This window comes from Fistularia commersonii, chromosome 3 (assembly GCF_037954325.1).
Source record: "Fistularia commersonii isolate RoL2024-O1a breed Wild chromosome 3, RoL_Fcom_v1.0, whole genome shotgun sequence".
In the NCBI taxonomy this organism is placed as follows: Eukaryota; Metazoa; Chordata; class Actinopteri; order Syngnathiformes; family Fistulariidae; genus Fistularia; species Fistularia commersonii.
Window position 1 is genome coordinate 11,084,344 of NC_141286.1, and position 24,759 is coordinate 11,109,102.

Below are 24,759 nucleotides of genomic sequence, written 5' to 3' on the forward strand. Positions count from 1 at the left end.
TCAGAGGAACACACAGAACAAATGAGGACCTTCTGGTGTGGTATGTCATCTCCCAATTAGCACATCAGACTCCCCAGAATATCCTCTGCTGCCAGGTGGAGGAGGAGGAGATGCTTGGTGGGGGTGCGGATGGAACCCGGGTTCCATCAAACCACTTCCTGTCTGAGAGGTCTGCTAATGAAGCCTCCAGAGATTCCCCTCAGGAGAGAAAGACCTCCACCCTCATCCCACAATCTCCCTTACCTGTGAGTATGTGTGTGTGTGGAGTACTGTAGCCTGGAGAGAACCTTCATGTAAAGGACAGAGACTGGTGGACCTGGAAGTGGATCCATGAGCGCCTGTGGTTTTGAGAAGATATGAGGCCCCCTTCCCTCCTCAGCCAGGTGTTCACTGATAGATCAGCTTGCTATTCCGCTGCTTGCTGACTCCTTTATTGGGCAGACAGGAACGATGGAAGCAGAAGGACCAAGGGAAATGGATGGGTTCTCCTACGGCCAATGTTGAGGAACATCAGCCCAGAGGAAGGACCGCAGAATCCAGGAGAACATTTTCCTACATGTTCCATGTGGCTGGGGGAAGAACCCTCCTGCTCTGGTCCTTGAACACCTTGTCTAATTCGGAGAAAGAGCATGAAGAATTTATTTAATATTTATACCTCTCCTCTTGGGGGGGTGTAAATCTTACTTAGCCACCCCACATGCACACACTTGGGGCTGTGACCTGTGGCATCCTGCTAAGCCAGCAATCACGATCTGCTGACTCAAACTGCACGTCCTCCTCCATCCTCATATGGATGAAGGACGTGGTCCACCAGCACAGTTATAAATAACATGGAGATGAGAAGAAGAGCTGTCATGATGTCCTTGATCTGAAGAACATCGGCCTGTTCAGGATCCCATGGGCTTTTCAGGATTTGTAAGCATCTCCACCCTCATGAAGGAGAGGAGCTATAGCCAGATCTTTCTATTTAACTAGTAGTCTCCTACTTCTCTAGGTTTCTGTATATGTGGAGTCTCCATGTTCTCTTCAAGTTCTCTGACTTCCTCCTCATCCATACACAGTGCCCAGGGGTGTATGTTTGGAGGATTGAGGCTGAGCCACCCAAGCACCCACTGCTAATATTTTTCCAACCAACCATCTACTGTGTGTGTGGGTGGGTGTGGGGTGGGGGGTTGGGGGCTTTGCAGCTGGTAAGTGATTGGTTCCACGGAGGGTGATGGATGCCCTCCACCCAGCAATTAGGCTAACAGAGAAAACCCAGGAATTATCCAGACGCCCCCCCCACACACACACACTAAGGTTCCAAACGCTTTTCCCCTGGACTTTTAGTCCCCCCTACAAGAAAAGCATCAAAAAACCAACGTAGCCAACTTCCTTGGGAACCAATCCTTGTACGTGCGTCCGCTCGAACTTCCGGCCCCTCTCTCTGCGGCCGATCAATAATCGATGAGTCCGTTCGCCGCCCCTCGGCACAGCCGCGCCCCCGCCGCTCCGCCCGGTTACGCACTGTGCGCGCGCGTACGTAGCTCGCGTTGAGGAGCTGAGCGAGAGTGCGGGCGGAGCAGCGTGCACGGAGCGGCGGACTCTCTTCTCCTGCAGCGCCTCCGCGTACCGGCGCCCACCGGAGGTAAGACCCGCGCCAAGCCGAGCCTCGCGCCCACTCCGGGTTCCGCTTCCGGTCCCGGTCCACCTCGGCACTCCACGGCCATGTGCCTGCGGCGTTGCCCGGAACTCGATTCCGGTGTGTGTGTGTGTGTGTGTGTGTGTTTGTGTGCTGATGCTCAGCAGCGGTGACCGACGCATCCTCATCGCCTCCCCGATACCAGGAGCGTGTTTACCGGATAGGCGATCACCGGTCCCTCACCGTGACTGAATTAAGCATCTCCGACAGCATCCGACTGGGGATCGACAGAAACGACAGTTCCACCCGGTGGACCGGCCCTGATCCCGGGGGGTCACTGTCCGCCCTCCGCCACCCGTCCGTGTTGCGTTCATGCTCACCTTCTCCAGTCCGACCCGCCGGACCCGCACGCCCACAGACTCGGACGGGGACCGGAGACCCTCTGGGTCTCCGCGGCTCGGTTCTTGTCTCCTCGGTCAGACCCCCCCGACACTTCCAGTGTAACTTTGAAAGATGGAGTCCCGCGTTTGACGCCCGTTTCTTTAATTAAACGCCTTAAACTGTACTATTAGAATGTGTTACCTTTTTGTGCGCATGCGTGCGGGAGCGACCCCGGCCCACACCGGTGTGTATCATCAGAGTAATTGGGCTCCAATTACTTCATGTCCACCTGTACACCTGCAGGTGAATAGGAAAAAAGGGACGGCCGTGATTTTACCAAGCCCCCTCCCCATCGCTCCCCACACCCCTTTGCCCTCTTCCGTGTCGCAGCGGAGTAAATCTTTTTCTGGGGTAAATCTGTGATAGGACCCCCCCCCCCCCCCCTCCAGCTCCCCTCACCCTACCGTTGCCCCTCCATTCTGCACCAGACCCAGTGCGAGTCAATTCTCATCCGTTCATCAACTAACCAATGAGATTACAAATGACAGCTAAAATGAATTCAATATTTATATTTATATTTAAGCCAATTCTAACAAAAAGTCAAATTAATGTGACACTTTATTCCTGAAATACATAAATGAGTTTAGTGAGGACAAAGTCTTCTTGTGTTGCATTCAAATGCTTCTAAAAGGACCCTGAATGCACCACGAGGGTTGTTGTGAAATCTGAGTGAATCAGGTGTGTGTGTGTGGCAGTGCACCTGGCTGTAAGAGACCCCGGTCTGGACCTGGACTTCCTTCCGATGGGGGTGGGACTTCCTGTTCAATGAGCCAGAGCCTCGATCTGCAGAGCGGCGGGGGGAGGGGGGCAGGCCTAGTTCTGAGCATGCTCACTGTCCGTGTGTGGGGGCCAGGGGAGGGGAGTTTCTTTAACAAGAGTCAGCGGCACTGCAGCATGCAGGGGCGGGGGGTCTCCTGGTGGACGAGTTAGCAGGGCTTCCCTGGGCTCCCCGCTTCCCTTCCTCTCCCCTCCCTGTATCAGGCTCTGCGGTTTGAGGGGCTGTGGTGCTGCGGTTAGAGGCAACCCCCCTGCATGTCCTTCCAGAGATGAAGCACCTTCAGCTGTATAGCTGCATAAGGGGGTGTGTGTGTGTGTTACACAGAGCTTCACCAGCCCTCTGTGTTGTTTACCTTTCCTGCTTTACCTTCTATATCAGCTGATGGATTATTCATCAGCCCCTCCTTCTTCTCCTCCACCAGAGCCTACAGAAGAACATCTGACACCCAAAAATACAATTCTATTGATTGGAGATAACAGATATTGATTGGTGTCACAGCAGGTTATCGACCCCCCCTTCCCCCCATCGTGTTCCTAAGGGGGGGTTCTGACAGCTGTTTGGTCAGGATTGTGCGGCTCTATCGGGTAAGGTGGGGTTCCTGGTTGGAACTGGGATTCAATAGACCATATTCAGTGCCAATCATAAGTATGCATCCCCTTGGATGTTTTACCCTTTTACTGCTTTCATAAATCAATCATGGTCAATAAAATTAGGCTTTTTTTAACTCAAAAATGTATTGGAAAAAACTTTGATGTCAAGTGAAAAGATTTCTACAAGGCAATGTCAATGAAATAAAAATATATAAAGAAATATAATTGTTTGGATAATTAATCACCCCCTTCCAGTCAGTATTTTGTAGATGCACCTTTGGATGCAATCACAGCACTGAGTCTGTGTGGATAAGTCTCGATAAGTCTTGTACATCTGCCCACAGCAATTTTGCTCCATTCTTCCTTGCAAAATCGCTCAAATTCTGTCAGGTTGCGTGGATATTGGGCATGAACAGCCCTTAAGTCCAGCCACAAATTGTCTATAGGATTGAGGTCTGGGCTTTGACTCGGCCACTTTAGAACATTTACCTGGTTCTTTTTTGACCATTCCTGTGTGGCTTTTGCAGTATACTTTAGATCATTGCCTTTCTGGAAAATAAATCTATGCCAAAGCCGTTGTTCTCTTGCAGACCGAATAAGATTGTCCCCAAGAATTTAATTTTCTTTTGCAGCATTCATTCTGCCCTCTATCTTTACAAGACTTCCAGGTCCGGGCGCTGAAAAACATCCCCACAGTATGATGCTACCACCACCATGCTTAACAGTGGTGATGGTGTGTTTTTGGTGATGTGCAGTGTTTGGTTTCCGCCAAAGATGACATCTTGTCTGATGGCCAAAAAGCTTGATTTAGGCCTCATCAGTCTTCCACTGTTTTGGCAAACCCTAGTCAAGATCTATTATGACTTTTCTTCAACAGTGGCTTTCTCATTGCCACTCTCCCATAAAGCATCCATCCCCTGAATTGTACTTCTCACGCACCCGTTCCCTGAGTTGCTTGGAGTGTTCTTCTGTCTTCATGGTGTAATTGTCACCAAGAGTACTGATCCACGAATTGGGACCATTCGGACACAGGTGTTCTATACCTCAATCGCTTGAAGCACACCCACACCACTCAGGTGATCTTCATTTCACTAAATGTGAGGCTATTGGCAAGAATTTGATGGACCTCAATTGAATTAGACCAATAACTTAAAAAGGGGGTGATTAATTATGCAAATAATTTTATTTCTTTATATAGTTTTATTTCATTGACATTACTTTGTAGAAATCTGTTTTCATTTTAACATTCAATTTTTTTTTCCAATACATGTTTGTGTTTAAAAAGCCAAATTTTATTGACCATGATTGATTTATGAAAGCAGTAAAAGGGTAAAACATCTAAGGCGGTGAATACTTATGATAGGCACTGTAAATATGTGTGTGTGTGTGCGTGCGTGCGTGCGTGCGTGCGTGCGTGCGTGCGTGCGTGCGTGTGTGCATTACCTGGATGGTGCGTTACTCGTGTGTGTGTGTGTTCATCTCTGTAGGACAGGATGGGATTTCCCAGTGTTCTTGAACGCACTGTATGGGTGGTTCTCTGACTGGAAGCAGGTTCTGGGCTGAAGGTGGGGAGACCCCGATCATTCTGTAAATGTGCACATGGGAGGAAGTTCTAACATTCGAAAGCAGAGCACGTTCCACCTTCCAGAACTTAATGCTCTAAATGTTCTACCATAGGTTGTGTGTTCTGTTGCTGGGTATCCTGATGGTTCTGATAGCACCGAGTTCTATGTGTGACAGGTTATACCATCACTGGATATAACGTTCTTCTGGAGTACCCTTGTCAAAATCTTCTTGTCATGGCAACTGGACATGAATCCCCCCCAGAGCTGTCATCCGCTAGCAGGAACCTTGGCACGTTTTTGTTTTGGATCTGGAGGAGGAGATGTCCTGGTCTTCGGAACCCGATCTAACTGAAAGACCCCAATCAATTAGAAACTAACTGATCAACCTAACAGAACCCGATAAATCAGGAGGAACCTGATCAACTTGATGGAACCTGATCAACCTTACAGAACCGGATGAATGTGGAGGAATCTAATCAGTAAGCCCTGTTCCAACCAGGATGTCCTCTGAACACATCACTGACTGGTGTTCAGTGGAAGCTGAGTTGATCCTCCCTCTGTGGTGCCTTCAGGTTCCTGCATTCTCCTCCTACATTCTCACTGGAACCCAGAGGTTCTCCTTTGTTTGGCGGCCGCAGGGGGAAAATCTGTGGAGTCATTTAACGCAGCACTGGGATGTGATGGCCTCTGACCACCTCGTTCTATGGGACGCTCACAGTGCACGTGAGTGCATGTGATGGTGATGTAATGATGTGTGTGTGTGTGTGTGTGTGTGTGTGTGTGTGTGTGTGTGTGTGTGTGTGTGTGTGTGTGTGTGTGTGTGTGTGTGTGTGTGTGTGTTTGTGTATGAGCCGCTGCAGGGCAGTTTACTTCTCACACATGAATCATCAGTGTTTTTTTTTTCATTTCATGTCATCCATTTCCCTGTAATCCTCCATTACTCCCCCCTCCTCTATCACTTATCCGTCTTCCTCTCTTCTCTGACAAATTAGTTTAATGGAACTTCTCTTTCTTTGCCTCATCTATCCTCCTTTTCCTCTCCTCTCCTGTCTTGCTCCCTCATTTCCTCCTCCCTTTGCTTTCCATCATTCTGGATTCTCTTTCCATTCACCTCTCTTGCATACCCTTTATCCTTTCCAATACGCCCCCTTCTCCCCTTCCTCCTCCCTCAGCTTCAAAGGATTGAGGAGGAAACTTCTGAAGGCTCTGAACCATCCATAGGTTTGAATAAGTGTGAAATGTTGGATGATTGACACCTGACTTCTCCAGGTCAAGCCCAACCCCTCTGTTGGGATTGGCTCTGAACCCTGGTGACAGTGTCCAAACAAAACATGCGCCGTCCTGTGTGTGTGTGTGTGTGTGTGTGTGTGTGTGTGTGTGTGTAAAGAAAGCATAGTCTTCATACTCCTCCCTGACCTTCCCACTGGTCCTCCTCCTCCTGGCAGGTTCCTCATCTTCCAATCTTCACTCGTCCATCCATGCCCGCCCCCTCAGCTTCCTGCCCCCCCCACCATATAGGCACATAAAATCGCTGATCCGAGTTCAGAAGCTGTGCCACCAGCTGTCTCCCTGTTGGCTATTTTCCTGATGTAGGTGGTGTGTGTGTGTGTGTGTCTATTTGCACGCTCGAATTTGTTTTTAATGTTGAAAGGACTGGAGTCTTTGCGGACACACACACACACACACACACACACACACCACACTTAAGGATCCCAGGGTTCTGTTGAAGAACCCTTGGTTAGGCCCCACCCCTCGCTCACTGCAGCCTCCTCCCGCCTCCTCATTGGCTGGATGTGGAGGATGTCCGGGAACACGCCTTGGCACCTCCTCTGCAACTGGAGATCCTCCAGCGAAGGAGACACTTTGGGTAGTTCCTGCCTTTCCAGGGGTTAGAGCAGGGGCGCCCACACCTTGTGAGGTACTTTTCAAATGACCATGTGAAAATGATCTACCTCCGCTAAAAATGCTGAATTTATATTTATTTATATATCCACTGAATGTACTTAACACAATAAATATTTGTGGATCTTGCATAACTGCGTGAACCCATATTCAATACCACTCTATTTTTTGTCAATTAGCTTACTTTGATGACTTGCACTGAATGGAATCAGCCAGGTATGCATAATCCGGACAGTAGCTGCTAATAGCCAGCTTCAAGCACACTTCCAAATGGTCATCAGTCATGATGGAACGGTACTTGGACTTGATGATCTTCATGTGGGTAAAGGCTGACTCACATAAGTAAGTGGAGCCAAATCATGCAGTCAAGGATGTTGCACATTTCCTCATGTTGGGGTACTTTTCCTTTGTGAGTAAGCGCCATAATTGTCAATGAGCTCTGGACTTCAGCTCAATGTCAGTTTGTTGTGTCAAAATTTCATCCTACACTCCAGAAAAGTTCAGCTGAACCAGTGTTGCAGTTGTTGATGCAAGTGAAACAACCTCACCATCTTCCGGAAAGGGTAGCACATGAATGGAGCAATTGGCTCAAGTAAAGCAAAGTCTTGAAATCGTTTGTCAAACTCTGACAGACAATTGCCAATCTGTTTTGTGTAGCGTACACTGTCAAGCTGCACACATGAATTCCCTTGTGTTTCAAGCTCTGGCGCGAGGTTCTGGAAGTTTGGCATATCACATCGCTGGAGCTTTGAGGAGAAATGTTGCATTTTTCGTTTGAAAGCATTAACTGAGCTTATCATATTCATTACAGTTTTGCCTTTTCCTTGCAGATCTAGATTAAGGTCATTCAACACGTTGGTTAGATCGGTTAAAATACTAAGTCGAGCAGCCACTGGTCATCATTTAGTTGGTTATATTCCTCATGTTTAGCTTCACAGAAAAAAACTCCAATTTCCGGACAGAGGTCTTGAAATCTAGATGTGCATGGAATAGACATCTTTAGAGAGATCTGGCGCAAATAGAACAAGCGATCTTCATGTGTCACATCCATGATTTCTTTCATGTTGAGCATTTTTGAGCATAATGTTTGTCGGTGTATTATGTAGTGGTAATTAAGGAAGTCCTGGAAAGCATCATCCTCCCTGCACTTGGCAATAAACCCATTCAAGTGGCCAACCATTGCAGGTGCTCCATCCCTGGCGATGGACACCAACTTGCACACAGAGAGCTGAGTTTTTTCAATAAAGTTTTTAAAAGACTGAAATATGTCTTCTCCTTGCGTGTTCTTTCATGGGCAGGACTGTTAACAGCTCCTCTTTTGCAATCATATCAGAAAACACGATCTGAATAAAAATGCACAACTGGGCTGTGTCACTCACATCTGTAGACTCATCCAGCTGCAGTGAGAAGGACTCGCAGTCTGCAAATGTCCTCCAAAGTTGCTTGGTCAAATCCTCGGCTATGGCTTCATTGCGCCGTGTAACTGTAATTCTTGATAGCTGGAGAGCTCTGATCGAAGATAGTATTTCTACCTTGTTTTTAAAGTCTTCGAACGAGTCAGCTGCTTCAACCAATGCCTCTTTTACCATTTCTCCGTCTTAAGGATTTCTTGTTCTTAATGATTAAGTGACTCATCCAGAACAAAGCCTCGGTGGCTGCCTTTGCTTTTGGAGTTAGCTGTGAGGAAAATGACTGCTGTCCTAACAGCAGGGATTTTAATTCCTTCACCTTTCTCCTTCTCAGCTCACTTTTCAGAGGGAAGTCAGTGTCATTGTTTTTATGAACAGTCCGAAAACGCTGCTCCACATTTCCCTTTTTCTGTATAGCATTGGCAGACCAGCGGATGAGGCAAATGCACTTCGAAAAAGACTTAGTAAAAAAAAAAAAAGGCCACCTCCCATTCCAGATGAAAGTGATACGTTTTAGTCGTTTTACTTGGTCCAGCTCCCCCTCTCATTTTTATACTCATAAGTTTAGATGAAATAAATTGGAGGCTAACTCACTAGCTTGCTAGAACGCGCCATTATGTGCACTTGCACAGTGACGCCTGTGTCAGAAAAGGTCAGATTGGACAGATCAACTGTCAATCAAATGAGAAATTTCATAGCGAGGATGATAGGCTGACGTCTACCTTTTAATGCCATGCGATCTACCCAGATTACCTTTGCGATCGACCGGTAGATCGCAATCAACGTATTGGGCACACCTGGGTTAGAGTGTTTGCGATGACCTGGATGTAGAACTGTTCTGTAGCCATGGTAACAGGGGTTGGGATGCAGGGTGTGTGTAATTGAATCCCAGGCGATGGATTCCTGAAGAACCGGACCAGACCGTGGCCCCTCCCCTCGATGCACCTATGCCCGTTGGCCACAGTTACTGCTGGCCTGCATCAGATCGGTATTGATCCCTGTGTTTGTCAGTTTGCCCCCCCCACTGACTTATTTCAACCAGCGTGTCATCGCCATGGCGACGGGCCACTGCCTGAGTGGATGATTTTATTTGGTTATCAAAGAAGGTGAATAAGAAGATGGAGGAGGAGAGAGGGAAAGGGGAAAGAGACTGGTGTCGGCATGAAGCAGGAAGTGGCTGCCGAGGAAGCTGTCGTTCAAATTTTATTTAAAAAAGTACTTCCTGTGGGGGCAGGCAATGGATGAAGGCCATCAACAGGTTGGGGGCGGTGCTCCCCACCATCCCAGGCTGACTTTGACCTTTATCCAAGGCTGACATGCTGTGACTGAAGTCTGGTTTCCCTTCAAGGGGCGGGCTTTAGTAAAGGTTGGGGCTGACATCCAGGGAGTGGTGTGGTCGACCCAGAAAATCTCCAAGGGTTCCAGCAGGAGCTAGAGGAAGCCACAGGGTGCTGAGCTGGTCTGTTGCCATCTCCACTCCACCCAGATAGGAGGATAAGATTGGTGGTGAATGGATGAATGAATGAAGCTTCTTCTAACAAATGATTACGTGAAGGTTATGGCTGACTGATGCTGTCCATGGGGACGCACACATATTACCAAATGGAGCTCTTGGAGCGTGATTTCTACCCAGAATATCTGCGACCCTCGTTTCACTGCTGTTACAGGTCACTGAAGCCGAAACTGTGTGTGTGTGTGTGTGTGTGTGTGTGTGTGTGTGTGTGTGTGTGTGTGTGTGTGTGTGTGTGTGTGTGTGTGTGTGTGTGTGTGTGTGTGTGTGTCTGTGTTTGTGTTTGTGTATGTGTATGTTTTGTGGTTATTATGATGTGCTTTATTGTCAGCTGTGTGTGCAGATCATTGTATTGCTGTGTAAGCCCTACCGTGTGTGTGTGTGTGGGGGGGGTGCTCTTCTTTGTTGTGCCATATGGCCTTCACTATAGCTTTGCAATTAAGGCGATGGGTAAGTTATGTAAGATGCAAACATTAACCCCACCCTGCTGATGCACATCAGCACACTAAATCTGCCACCCTGGTTCCTGGATGTTCCTCACGTGCCTGGTTAAAACGTGACTTTGCTGCCTCGCTGGTCCGTGGTCCCCCCGGCCTGTAGGAGGTGCTTTCTGTTGCTAAATGACGTTCTGTGAGAGGGTTCTGTGGGTTCTGCGGGGACTTGGGAAGAAAGGGTTCAGGTTCTGTGCAAGTACCTGGCAGATGTAGGCCGTCTTGGTGTTTCTCACGTCAACCATCCAGTCAAATCTAGAACGTCTCTGAGAAGCAGAGGAAGTTCTGGTGCAGCGGTTCCAGACCTGGGCGTGGGGGTTCCATGTGGTTCCTTTCCCCGGTTCCCTGGTCTCTCACTGCAGCTTCATGGCATCATCCTCAACAGACTCTCCTTGTGGGAAAAAATTGGAAATGTCCAAACCAGAACTGCAGATTGAAGGTTCCCAGTTCGCTTCCAGTGGTGGACCAGGTTCTCTGTGTGGACCTGAGTAGGTTTTCCTTGGGTTCTCCATCCCGGTTTGGACCTACGGGTTATGTTGGTCCAAACTATTTCTGTCAGGTTTCTACTGCGTTTCACTGCTTCCAGCCCTTATCCACTTCCTGTCTGGGTTCTCCCTATGTTCTCCTGCCGGTTCTTCTCTCCATGTCACTGGTTCGTTCATTGGTTGAAGTTGGGTGATTTACAACTGACCCGTCCAGGTTTAGTCCCCTCTTTTGCTCAAGTATGAGTTCAGCTGATGGTCTATGTTGCCCATCAGATGCAGATTCCCACCCCAGTAGGTTCACCCATGTGAGAGCATAGATTGCAGGGGCCCCGGGGCCGTCCTGGGATCAACCAGCGCCCATTGTTTATCCCTGGCCCTGGAGCCGGCCAGCGTACAATTAACCACACGGCTGTGTGTGTGTGCGTGTGTGTGTGTGTCTGGGGGCCTCCTCCGGCCTCCGGCCTCATTCTGTCTTTTATCCCCCACATTGATGGAGACTTGGTGGAGTTCAGTGTGTGCCGATGAAGATGAGTTCAATTGTCCTCCTGAGCACAGGGCATTCAGATGCCCTCCTTCCAAATTGAAGACATGGGAACTGGACACTTTTACATTCAAAGTTTCCACAGAGCCTGGGGTCACGTCCCTTCGTAATAATATTAACGAAGGAAAAAATAAGCAATAAATGAATTAATTAAATACAGAGCATAAATGAATGCCCCCCCCCCCCCCCCCCGCCACCCCGTCAGCACCAGCAAGGTTTAGTGTTGCCTAAGGCATTGTGTACGCACACCACTCCCTGTCTGCGGCGAGGCCTCCTCTCGGAGCAGCACGCCGCCGGTCAACCTTCAGTTAGGTCAGCACACTGACACCACGGTGACGAACTATGGCTTTGCTGTTAGGCTTTCATCCACTGCTTGTTACTAGACTATTACTGTGTTATTGCTGTGTTACACTGTTATGCTGTCAGTTATTGCTGTGACACTTGTTCCAGTTGTTACTTTGTTGTTACTGTTGTTACACAATCATTACATTGTAACCTGGTTGATATCCAGTTGTTAGACTGTGGTTCAGTTGTTACCCAGTTGTTACTGAGGTTACACTGCTGGGTTTCACTCCCAGTCTGTCGTTCTGTCACTAGTTACAATTCCAGTTATCTATTACTCTGTTAAACCTGAAGGCCCATTGATCTGTCTCCCTGGTTTCACCGGACCTGAACCTTTGTGGCTCCATCCCAATGGAGAACCAGGGATGTCTCCCAGGGTTCCTTGCTGAGAACCCGCCCGTGGCTCCGGTGGGGGTGGGGGACATCATCGTGGCGACTGATGGAGACAGGAAACCGATCCACGACTGCAGGAGGGCAAGGGAGATGGCGGATGGGTCTGGCAGGGGGACAGATAAAGCCGGCGGGATGGGATGGGGTGGGGGAGGAGTGATCAGAGGGATAGGGGGGGTGTCTACGGCGATCTGCCGTGACAAACCCGCCAAAGATGGCTGACGTGCCTCCTCATCTCCTCTGACGGCCTCCTGCCGCTGCTGCAGTCACAGGTTGTTAACTCACCTGAATGCTCAGCCTGGGCCGTCCCCCAACACCCCTCCCATCCCCCCACGCCATCAGCACTCCCTCCCATCAACTGTCCCATAGCCTGTGTGACAGACTCCAGCTCACCTCACAGCGGCAACGGCACAATCTATGTCGCCTGCTGCTGTTCCCTCCTGTGCCAAAGCTGAGATGGATGGGCCAGGTCAGTTCCATAGAAACGCCTGCTGTCATGGTCCATTTATGACCTGGAGTAACCTAGCGACGTTGAGGAACAGAGAATCCATCATCTGAGGAGGTTCTCCTACATTGATTCATGTCCTCATGCAGTCTGTGGTGATAAATGGATTATAAATAATTTATAGAGTTACAATGTCATTACATTTTACAGTATAATAACACATTTCCAATTTTCAGACAAGTTATTGAATGGAAGCCTCAGTAAAAAATACCCTGGGCACACAGAGTACTGCTTATATATTTCTCCTGACTCTCTCCTTCCATCCACCCGTCTGTGAAGGTTCTCCCTAGAGAACCCTAAAGCTCGTTCCACCTTCATCTTCATCTTCCTCAAATCGGACCGACTCCTTGGTGTCACCCGCCACCTAGTCATGGCAACGTGAGGCAAGGGGGGGTTGCTGGGTGAACAGAATTTGTAAACTCAGACCCCGCCCCTCTTGTCTCAGCCCTGCCCCCTCTTCTAAGCACGACCCCTTTAAGCTCCGCCCCCCCTTTGTTGAGTCAGTGTAACACTGCGTGTGTCCGTCTTTTCTAGTGTTTGGTCGATGTGAGTGGGCTGATTGACTCGCTTGATTGTGTGTCATTGACCCCCCCCCCCCCCCGTTCAACCCCCTCAGCCCCTCGGTTTTGTTTTGCCCCTGCCCCCCCTCGCCCCCTCATGACTCATACTTCCCATCATCCCCTCTTGCTGGCTTTCAGATGGTGACACAAAACTCAGAGGCTTTGTTTTAGAGCTCTGCAGCCTTACACCAAGCGGCACACACACACACACACACACACACACACACACACACAGCATCTCCCGTTCACTGACCCTTTTCCAGCTTCCAGCTGCATTTTGTTCATCCTGGCCTTTAAACTGAAGGACAAACATTGAGGTAAATAGAAGCCCCCTGATCCAGCGGGGATCCTCTGTTCTGTCCATCAGCGATTTTTCAAGGCCACCCCCCGCCAACATCCGACTGCAAACAGACTGGTGGTAGCCTTAAGCTATTAACATTAGCATGTGGATGGAGGTGTTCACTGTGTGCTGGTAAACACGACTCCACACATCCATCCCTGCGAAATACTTTAAAAAAACAACACACCAGGGTCCGCCGGGCGTTCACTGCCACTGCCTCTGTTTTCTGCAATGGCGTCATGCACAGTGACGGTGCTCAGTGTCGTCAGAGCATGGAGAACAACAACATCAGGACGCATCTTATCGCCACCGTCCACACAGAGCCAGGGACACCCATGTAAGTGTGTGTGTGTGTGTGTGTGTGTGTGTGTGTGTGTTTGTGTGTGCGCGCGCATATATGTCAACTTCCATTTTGCCAATTAGGGCATGTATACATACATACACACATGCAGAATGACAAATCCCCCTCCTTGTAAAGACAAAGCTAATATTGGCCTGCAGACAATCTTCCACTTAATTAGGCTCCACTCATATTTGCACGTATTTGTATCCGTGACACCAAGATACGCCAACACCCCCCCACCCCCTCACAGATCCACAGAAACCCTTACGCTATGTCGGCTAACATCTCAGTGGTGCCGCTGCAGCACCGGCTATAGTTTCAGACTCCGATTACTCTGTTACTACACATGAATTACCTCTACAGATGCAGAAAGGTCAAGTTAATCTCCCTGCTGCTGCGGACATCTCCCCCTACTGTGAGGAACATTTCCCCCTGTGGTGAGGAACATCTCACCCCTGCTGTTGGGATCTGCTTCCTCCTTCTCATGCTGTCCTGCCTTCCATTAGGTGAGGTGTGTGACCTCACCTCCTCCCTATCACCTCTCCTCTCATCCCATCCAGCGGCCTGGGGACCTCCCAAGAAGAGTTGCAACACAGGAGTGTGTTATGGAACTTACACACACGCACACATACACATACACACAATGCAGTGTTTTGAGTGGAAAAGCTGTGTGATTAAAAGCTAAATGTGGTGGCGGTCACGGGTGCCAGTGGGGGGACATTAACCCTCCGTGTCCCCAGCAGGATCCAGCGATTGATGAGGGCTCTGTGGGTTTCGCCTCCATCAACAAACACCTTTGCGCACAAAAGGGTTTTTACACTAACAGCCACAGACTCCTTCCATAGTGGAGGTGTTGTGGGGGCTCTTCATCAAAAGATAAAATCTGTATTCATAGGCTGTCACCCCCCCAGCTGCACCCACCACTGACTGTTAACTCAAAACTGCCAGACTGTGCAGGCTCTTTCCCCACATCCATAATTTATAACCACAGGGCTCAAGCCAGCCTGTGTGTGTGTGTGTGCATGTGCACATGTGCATGCTCATGCATGCAAAGTGCACGCAGTCTGTTCCCGGCTAGAGTTGCGTTGCCTTGATTAACATGCCCGTCAGCTGATGAATGTCAGCGGTTTTATTTGTTCTTATTTATGTGAGGTAAAGGTGGAGGCAGACCTCCGCCCCCCCCGAGGTCAAAGATCACAGGGCCTCACCCCAGCTTCCCCTCCCTAGTGTGTTGTTAGGTCTGCATCACGTCTTATGGAGCCCCGTCCCGTCTGAGCCCCCACCCTCATTAATCCTGGTGAAAGGGGGCTGGGTTTACAGCCGACCCACACGTTGTGATTGGCCGGCAGAGAACCCCAGAGTAACCAAGGAAGTGCAGCATTTGGTGACTGCCAGTACCAGCCAGGTCCTTAACACAACCCAATGTAGGGAACCTCGAATCCACATACACTCCCACAGCTCATATGGTGTGTGTGTTTCCTCAGGATGATCTCACCAGCTGTCCTCACCCACCTTGGGCTCCCTGAACGACAGGAAGTCATTTCCTGCTGTCGGCGTGGGTGGTGTTTTCTAAACCCTTGCTGGGGCCTTGGTGCTAACTTTGAGTCCTCACTGCCAAATCTCTATCTGGCTTGGCTTTGAGCCAGCATCATTCTTCGCATCTGTAACAATGGTACGCCCTGCGCTCCCCCGATGCTGGAACAATGGTATGCCCTGGGCTGGCCTCTGACACCCTTGTCCGTATCAGAGAGTCTCATTAGCTTAATAATAGCTGCCGACTGGCGTGTCTCTACCAGACTGTCCTCCAGCAGAGATAATGATGGAGCTGCCCGGTGAGTCAGGTGTGTGTGCGTGTGTTTGTGTGTGTGTGCGTGTGTGTGTGGGTGATGATAATATGTGAAAGGAAATACGGGAAACGAGTGAATGAGCGCCACCAGCAGAGGGTGAACAGGCTGCAGGTGGAGGTGACTAGGGAGGCCAGTTGGGCTCCACCACAGGCAGGAAGGTAGAGAAGGACCTGGATTTCATGCAAACCCCCCCCCCCCCCGTGTATTGTCCCTTTACCTTAAAGGTCTTTGTCCAGTAATTTAATGGAGGAACTCTGCTTTATCAGCTGGGAACCACTTGCAGGCCTCATACACAGAGGCGGGTAAAGGAGCCAAGGTTCTCCTGCAGAAGGGAGGGGGCAGGATACTCCAGTTCTCAGGAAGGTCCGATCTGGTTTCTCGTCGAATGGAAATGGGTGACGCTGCATCACTCTGCTAGTTCCTGTTGATCTTAGGAAGATTGGGCGGGACTTAACCTGGGAGGGCCAGCTATCAATTATCGAGGCCTCACTTTCACCTATGGATAAGTGGGAGTGAACCCACTGACTGGACTGTGGAAGAACCTGGAAATAATCCAGGCAGGAGAACATAGGGTTGGATGAAGAACGTGGATGAAGGAGATCTCAGGTTCTGAAGCCAGTCAGTTCTGACAAGCAGCGATGTCGCAACGCCTCCCCCCACCCCCAAGAGTGAATGCTCTCATTCTGTCACTGTTCTTCAGAAGATCAGAAGATGCTTTATCCTGGAGTGAGAAAGTTGTCATGGAGCTCAGAGCTGCCCCTGGTAGACCGCCCAGATGGAATATCATGAGGGGGAACCAAGACAAGGCTTTTTACTTCTTTTTACTTCTAATGACAGTTTAATGCATAATCAGTGTGTGTGTGGATGTGGTTGTGTTTGTGGTTGTGTGTGGGTGTGTGTGTGTGTGTGTTTACCTCTTGCTATGAGCCCCTGGGGGTGTTGATCTGAGTGTCTCATTACCTGCTGGGTAACTGTTGTGCAAGACCAGGATATGAAGCAGGTAATTTGTTAGAATCACAGCATGAGCAGGTGTGCATGTACATGCGCACGCTTACAGACATTCACACACTCATGCACACACACACTCCATATTGTTTGGCAAACAGAAAGAGCATAGAAAACGGTGGACCTTATCATCTAGTGTTCTTTCTTTGGTAGAACAATGTCAATTCAGTCCGGTTGGAGACTATTCCAAGAGACATTGCTTGAGAGGCAGCTCTTAACCTGGACAACCTGCCAATCATATAGAGACATCCAATCATTCACTGATGGGAGGAGCCTTTCCGCTTTCCATGTGAGCTGCCGTCTCTACATGGAGAGGGCGGTGTGTTTGCTCACACACACACACACACACACACACACACAGAGGGTAACCCTGGGGTACACAGCCTGCAGAAACAAGTTCCATCCAATCAGCACTGATTACTTATAGATTGTCTGCTTCCAACCCATCAATCTTAATCAGCTCAGGAGACTCCTGCTGTCAGACTTATGGTGATCACCTCTTCAAGTGTTGGCTTGTGCGTGCGTGTGCACGCAGAGCCATCCAGGTGGCATCTCAGCTGGTTTCCTGAATGTTACACCTCCATGCCTCACACACCTTTGTAGTTACAGGTCACAGCACTCTCTCTCTCTCTCTCTCTCACACACACACACACACACACACACACACACACACACACACACACACCCATTGGTGCAAATGAAGGAGATAGCGTCACGAATGGCAGATCAGCTGCAGCATGTCAGACCTCTACTCTGTTTCTGGGTCTGGGGTACTGCAACCCTCCCAGGTGTGTAACCTGAAAATTCTCTTTGGTTATGCTCCAGCGCTGCTGTGGAGGACCCTTCTGTCAGGGGTTCTCCTCTTGGGTGTTCCACACCATGTTCTGCTCTCATCAGTATTCTGACAGAGGTGACTTCTGTTCTGGATGTCCTAACATTCCTGAGTTGTCCCTGTGTGATAGTGGAGAACCATTCCTTCTGAGAGAGAGAGAGAGAGAGAGAGAGAGAGAGAGAGAGCTTTGCTCAGAGGTTAATGCCTCGTGTCCTCCAGCGCTGAGAAGAGCCATTGTAAAAGGATGTAAGCCGGAATTCTTGCTCACACATACACGCACACACACACACACACACACACACACAGTCCCCATCTCTTTAAAACAACCATCCATCAATCACCCTGATATGTGTCCCCCCCCCACCCCAGGATCATCTATCCTCCTCAATCCAATCATCTCTCTTCATCTCCAGACACCTGTAGTGTTTTTAGAGAGGAGATAAATGAGTGCTGTGATAACGTCAGGGTTCCCTGGTGGAACCCGGGCTGGAGTCCGCGTCTTTGCATCTCCCTCGCGGTTGCGGTCGCCCTCAACCCCCCCTTCTTGCGATGGCAAGAACAAGACACCAGCGTCAGTGTCCAGTGGAGGTGGACGATCCTCAGGTCTGGTTTCTCCAGACCTGGTCTCCTCCTGTTCGGGGCACAGTTCCAGGGTTGGCCTCTAGGTGACCCCTCACATCGCTCTCTGGTTCTGTGTGTGTGTGTGTGTATGTATGTGTGTGTGTGGTAAATGATCTTTGCTGATGACCTTTGCCTTGTCTGTTCCAGTTCAGTTGCTCCTCAGCTCTCCCATTAGACTGGATTGGGTAGGTGCACCACTGAGAGGAGCCCGTCCCCATGAAACACACACACACATACACACAAACACTCACACACACGCAGTGAATACGAAACACTGTCTGCAGTTTGAGGGTCTGATCTGGATGCAGAGCAGGATGGAGGGGATTGTGCTTTGATAGGAGGAACTTCTCCGCCCTGCAGCTCTGATACTCCTGTGTGTGCTTGTGTGTGTGTGTGTGTGTGTGTGTGTGTGTGTGTGTGTGTGTGTGTGTGTGTGTGTGTGTGTGTGTCTGTATTTGAGTATGCATGTCCTCAATGTGTCCTGTTGCAGCAGGAAGTGTTGGGAGGCAAGAAAGACGAGTTTCCTCCTGTTCTCTACTCATTGGTCCTCATATCTCCCTCTGCCACGAGCCCTCCAAGCCCCCCCACCCTCCCTCCTGTCTTCCTGTGTCTGGAAGACACAGGAAGCAGGCTTGTCTTCATTCTCTCTATATCCCCTCATCCTCACATCTCCATCACCTCCAACCGTCCTCCTCCAATAGACATTCACTCATTCATCCACTGTCTATACCTTCTGTCCTGCTTGGGGTGGCGGCAATCACAGCAGCTGCTGGAGCAAAGGGGCGGGGCTTAACATGGACAGGTCAGCTGTCAATCATCGAAACATCCACCTTCTCATTCACAACTGCAGACAATTTAGATCTTCAATGGACCACTGACTGGTCTTGGAATGAAGATCTGGAGAGAACCTAGGCAGGAGAAGACGGACTCCCTGCCCAGAAAGAATCCAGTTTTGGACCTTCTCGTAGCCTCAGGACCTCCAGGGATGTGAGGAAATGATTAAGGTTTCTTCACTGCCATCTCTCAAGAACAACGTTAATCATGTTACTTTCACATCAGTTGCCAAAATGAAAAGGAGCCGACCCCTCCCTCAAAGCTGAAGCATAATCAATAGTTTTCCAATCCCAGCCCTCACCCTGGGTCCGTGTGTGTGTGTCTCAGAGCCTGGAGGGATGACATACATCATTTATTTTGAAGTCACCAAGAAGTGGCAGCTCCTGCAGACGTGCTATGACAACATGCTGACCTTCAGCAGATCTCAGAGAACATGTTAAAGCTTCTGGTTGTGGAGATGCCCTTCTACTTCCTGTCCTTGTCTGGAGGTCAGCAGCAGAAAGGCAGTAGGTGGATGACAAAGATAAGGTCATTCTTCAAGAGTCAATCTCAGAAGGAGCTGGATTCAGATTCAAGATTTTGAAATTGGATGGAGACCAACAGCAGCACTCTCCTGGATATGAGGCAGTCATCTGCAGAAGCGGGCTCTCTTCTTCTGCAGCCATGCTGCAGAAGAAGCACGGCTGCATGCAGTCAATGTGCAGCCGTGAAGAAGAAGCACGGCGCTATGAAGAAGCACAGCTCCATGCAGTCAGTATGTTTGTTGAAGACTCTTGAGTGTCTTGGGTGTGATTGAGAAAGTGGTTGGAGGTCAGTGATTGACAGCTGACGTGTTCAAATTTAAGCGCCCCCCCCCCCCAGCCTCAGGTGGCTCCACCCCCGTCGACACTGATTGCTTTCATCTTGTACCTGACTAGAGAGCGTGTGTGTGTGACAGGATGATTGCTCTCTAAAAGATTTTGTGCTGGATCTCTTTACTTGCTCCGAGACCAAGCTGCACTTTGTACAAAGTGTACAAAAACTGTCCCAAACTGCTAATGCGTCTGTGGTAAATTCTGAGAGTCTTCTGGAGAAAGGGGGAGATATCAGAGCAATGGTGAAGGGCCGAAGGAGTATGGATTCCGAAGGAAGAAGGCTCCACCCAGCTTGCTCAGTTCCGCATCATCTCCCTCCAATGCGTTGAATCAAAGATCTTCTTCAGCACGATCGCCAAGAGACTGGGCTCATACCTGGCTAGAAACACCTACATCGACACATCAGTTCAGAAAGGTGGAGTGTCAGGGATGCCAGGCTGTGTGGAGCATACAGGGGTAGTGACGCAGCTAATCCGGGAGGCCAGAGAGCAGAGGGGCAATTTGTCAGTGTTATGGCTCGACCTGGGCAACGCATTTGGCTCCATACCCCATAAGTTAGTCCAGCTCACTCTGGTGAAACATCATGTGCCGAGCAGATGTAGAGACCTCATCGCTGACTACTACAACAACTTCAGCCTGAAGAAACAACTTCAGGTTTCTTCAGGAGCAATTTCATCCAGCTGGCACAAGGTGGAGATTGGCATCATCACAGGGTGTACCATCTCTGTGACGGTATTCTCCCTGGCCATAGATATGCTCACCAAGTCTGCTGAGCCAGAGTGCAGAGGGCCCCTGATGAGCTCTGGACAACGATAGCCACCCATTAGGACATTTATGGATGACCTAACAGTCACCACAGGATCAGTTCCTGGATGTCGGTGGATTCTGAAGGGGCTGGAGAAGATGATGGTGTGGGCCCGAATGAGCTTCAAACCTGCCAAATCTAGGTCGATGATGCTCAGGAAAGGGAAGGTAGAAGACAAGTCCCACTTCAACATCGAAGGTGCAGCTATCCCTACAATCTCAGAGAGGCCAGTCAAGAGTCTGGGCAAGATGTTTGACAGCTCTCTCAAAGATGCAGCATCCATCCAGACAGCTTGTGGTGAGTTGGATGTCTGGTTGAAGTCTGTGGACAAGTCCGGTCTACCTGGAAAATTCAAGGATTGGGTCTACCAGCACGGCATCCTCCCCAGGATCCTGTGGCCGCTCCTCATCTATGTCGTCCCACTCCACAGTAGAAACCCTGGAGAGGAAAGTCAGTAGCCACCTCCAGAGACAGCTGGGGTTACCAAAGAGCCTGAGCAGCATTGCTCTCTATGGGCGCAACAACAAACTGCATCTGCCCTTCAAGTCCTTGGAGGAGGAGTTCAAGGTAGCCAGAGCCAGAGAGGTGGTGCTGTACAGGGATTCCAGCCATCCGAAGGTGGCTAATGCTGGAATCCAGGCAAGGACGGGCAGAAAGTGGAAGGCAGATGAGGCCGTACAAACAGCTGAAGCTAGGCTGCGCCATAGAACTCTGGTGGGAGTCGTCACACAGGGCCGAGCTGGCCTAGGTTCCTTCCCAACCCCCCAAATGAACATCAGGGGGAAGGAGAGGAGGCGTCCAAGAGGAGGTTAGAGCGGCTGTGGAGGAATCAAGATCTTGCAAGGTGGTGGGCATGAGACAGCAGGGAGCCTGGACAAGATGGGAAAATGTGCTTGAGAGGAAAGTTACCTGGACGGAGATCTGGAAAGCTGAGCCTCATCGCATCAAATTTCTTGTCCGGGCAGTGTACAATGTGCTGCCCAGTCCATCAAACCTGCATACTTGGGGCTTAGCAGAGTTGCCAGCCTGCCCATTGTGTTCCAAGAGAGGAACATTAGAACACGTCCTAAGCTGCTGCACCACAGCATTAGGAGAAGGGCGCTACCGATGGAGGCATGACCAAGTCCTGAAGACCATCGCTGTGGCACTCAGCACAGGGTTGGTTTGGGCAAAGCAGTTCCGCCCTGCCAAGAACTCCATTGGCTTTGTCAGGGCTGGGGAACAGGTGGCCACAACTAAAAGAACACCAGCGGGCATCCTGACATCTGCAAGAGACTGGCAGTTGCTAGTGGACCTTGAAAAACAGCTTAAGTTCCCTAGCCATATTGCAACCACCACCCTCCGTCCTGACATTGTCCTTGTATCAGAGGCCACCAAGCAAGTGATAATGCTGGAGTTGACGGCCCCGTAGAAGACCGCCTGGAAGAGGCTTTTGAGAGGAAGCTCTCCAAGTACACGGGACTGGTCAATGAGTGCCAGCAAGCAGGATGGAGGGCATAATGCCTTCCAGTGGAAGTGGGCTGCAGGGCCTTTGCGGCCTGGTCCTATGCCAGCGCTCTGGGTTGTCTGGGCATTGTCGGGCAGCATAGGAGAAGAGCCATCCGCAATACCACCAAAGCAGCAGAGAGGGCCTCAAGATGGCTGTGGCTCAAGAGAGGAGAGCCATGGAGTCATGGTAGCTAGCGTAACAACTGGACATAAGCTGGGGTCTGATCAGCCCTGGCTGGGTCACCTGGATGAGGGTGTATGATTTTGAAATACCCGAAACACCTAATGATCCCAGGAACATCACTGAGTATGTGTCCATGTGCATTAGTATATGTATTTACACAGTGTGTGTGTGTGGAGGAGGGGACTGGTAGTAATTGGCTTCTCAAGGAAACACCAATAGGGAGTTGGAAGTGCATGCGTGTGTGTGTGTGTGTGTGTGTGTGTGTGTGTGTGTGTGTGTGTGTGTTCAATCATCTATTTTCACACAATTATTCGCAACCACATGCTCTTTCAGCCACATTCCTGCAACATGCACGCACCATTGCACGCATGCACTCATGCGTGCGCTCCAACGATACATTTGTGGCTCCCTTTGTTTCCCCATCTAATGAGGTCAGGAGGAGCAGAAAGGAACAATGTGTGTGTGTGTGTGTGTGTGTGTGTGTGTGTGTGTGTGTGTATGTGTGTGTGAGTGTACAGAGGTCACCAGGCTAAGTGGTGATAATGAGGATGAACACACACACACACACACATCCAACGAGGAGGTATTCTACACCCTTTCTCTTCTGGTCCTTCTGGTGTTTTCCATCTCCCAAGCTGAATCTCCTGGAGAATCTCAGCGACTCCTCCTGGAGAGTGCCTTAAGTTCTCCGGGCTCTAGGAGCCCATGCAGTTGCAGGTGTTTTTGGAACTACAACCATTCACCCTCTTGTTCATTCACACTTCAGGGTCTCCATGAACCTCTTGAAGGAGAACCTGAAGATCAGTCATTTATCTCCCTGATTAACAGCTGTGATTGTCAGCTGGTGTATGAAGGTGAAGGGACTGAAGGAGCTGCTGGTTGGTTGAGGTCCACCCTGATATCTGCTCCTCAGTGCACCTCCCTTGCACCCCCTGCTGAGCAGCTCATGGACCATCTCCGCCTTCTCCTCTCCTGTCTAGAGTGTCACACTTAAATCATATAATCTGGAATCAGATTAATCAGATTGGATTAGACCAGGCTAGACAAATCTAATTGGAGGGGCAGCTGCCTGGCTGGACAGCAGCCATGGAGATGGAGGGGTGGCCAGCACCTGATCACACAACCAGACGTGTGGGTGCGGACAGATCGATCACAGAGGGACCTGTGGCCTGGAGGGAGTCAGTTGGGAGGAGGAGGAGGAGGAAGGAGAAGAGGAAGATGAAGAGGAGGAGGATTGCCACAGGCTTCATCTAGGCTCCTCTTCCTGCTCCAGCTTGTCAGCATTTACTCTCATCTCCTGGATGTGGATAGCTGGTTCTTCTTAACTGACCACACAGACACCCACATAGCCATACCCGCCGAGACTCCGGCGTGTCGTCAATAAATATGTAGAACAAACAGCCTGCTTGGAGGGCGTCAATAGGGTGTGTGTGTGTGTGTGTGTGTGTGTGTGTCTGTCTGTCTGTCTGTCTGTCCGTCTGTGCGTGTGCTCCAACCTGCTGAGAAAACACCATGTCTGATGTTGATTGTTGAGCGAGGAGCAGAGGCTGTGTTGTGGCCATTTGTGTAAACACACGCACGCACACACACACACACACACACACACACACACAGTGCAGTAATGAGGGGAGTATTAGCTTGCATGGAGGAGGAAGGCCCATTGTAATTATAAAGGGCGGCTGCAGTGGGAGATGGATGATTTTCCATTTTCAACTGTGTGTGTGTGTGTGTGTGTGTGTGTGTGTCTTTGCCAGACAACCAGAGCGTTTGCAGTGTGAGAATGTGTTTGGCAGAGGGAGGAAGGGAACACGCTGTGTGACAGGCAGCATTGTTCTCCATGGTTCTCCGATGGAGCCTTTTTTCTTCTCAGCTTGGAGTGCCAACTCCTTCCGTTCCCCATTCTTCTTTAGGTGAAAAGTGACCAAATGCCAAAAGAACACAGATTCAATCTCCAGGGAGAAGTTAACGTTCTAGTGTTCTAACTTCTCTGGTCATCACAGTTCCTCACAGACCAGCCAGGTTCAGTAGACATGGTGCTGTTGGAACTTCAGCAGGGTTAACATTTGCTAGCAGCCGGCAGACCCCCCATTTGGTGTTCTCCTCCCTGGGTTCTCCCCAGGTTCTCTGGCTCCACTGAAGATCTAAGTGTGTTGTGAGTGACGGTTGGATGATGGACAGCTGATCTGTCCTTGTTAAACCCAGCCCCCAGCTGTGATTGTCCGCCCCCCAGTAAATGATATCCACCAGCTCTTAGGGATTAGGACTGAGCATCTCGTGTTTTCCACTCTAATGCCTAATCTGGTCTCATTCTGTATTTCCATGATGACAGATTATATCTATACTTCCAGGCTACATATTTATAACCCCACTCCCAGTGTTAGGTTCTCCCCACCAGAGGTTCTGGAGGTTTACACCTGTGATGTTCGTTGATCATCCCACCTACGGGGCATAGCCACCAACAAAAATACCTCCTACT

At 49.9% G+C, this 24,759-nt stretch overlaps 1 protein-coding gene across 1 annotated transcript in view; it reads left to right on the forward strand.

The window, feature by feature from the left end:
• The first annotated feature begins 1,505 nt into the window (after positions 1–1,505).
• The window catches only part of slc8a2b (solute carrier family 8 member 2b), a 51,501-nt gene continuing 28,247 nt past the window's right edge, over positions 1,506–24,759 (forward strand). Inside the window, exon 1 of the mRNA XM_086177490.1 lies at positions 1,506–1,627. The gene's annotated coding sequence lies outside the window, so the exon portion shown is untranslated. The remainder of the gene's footprint in view (positions 1,628–24,759) is intronic.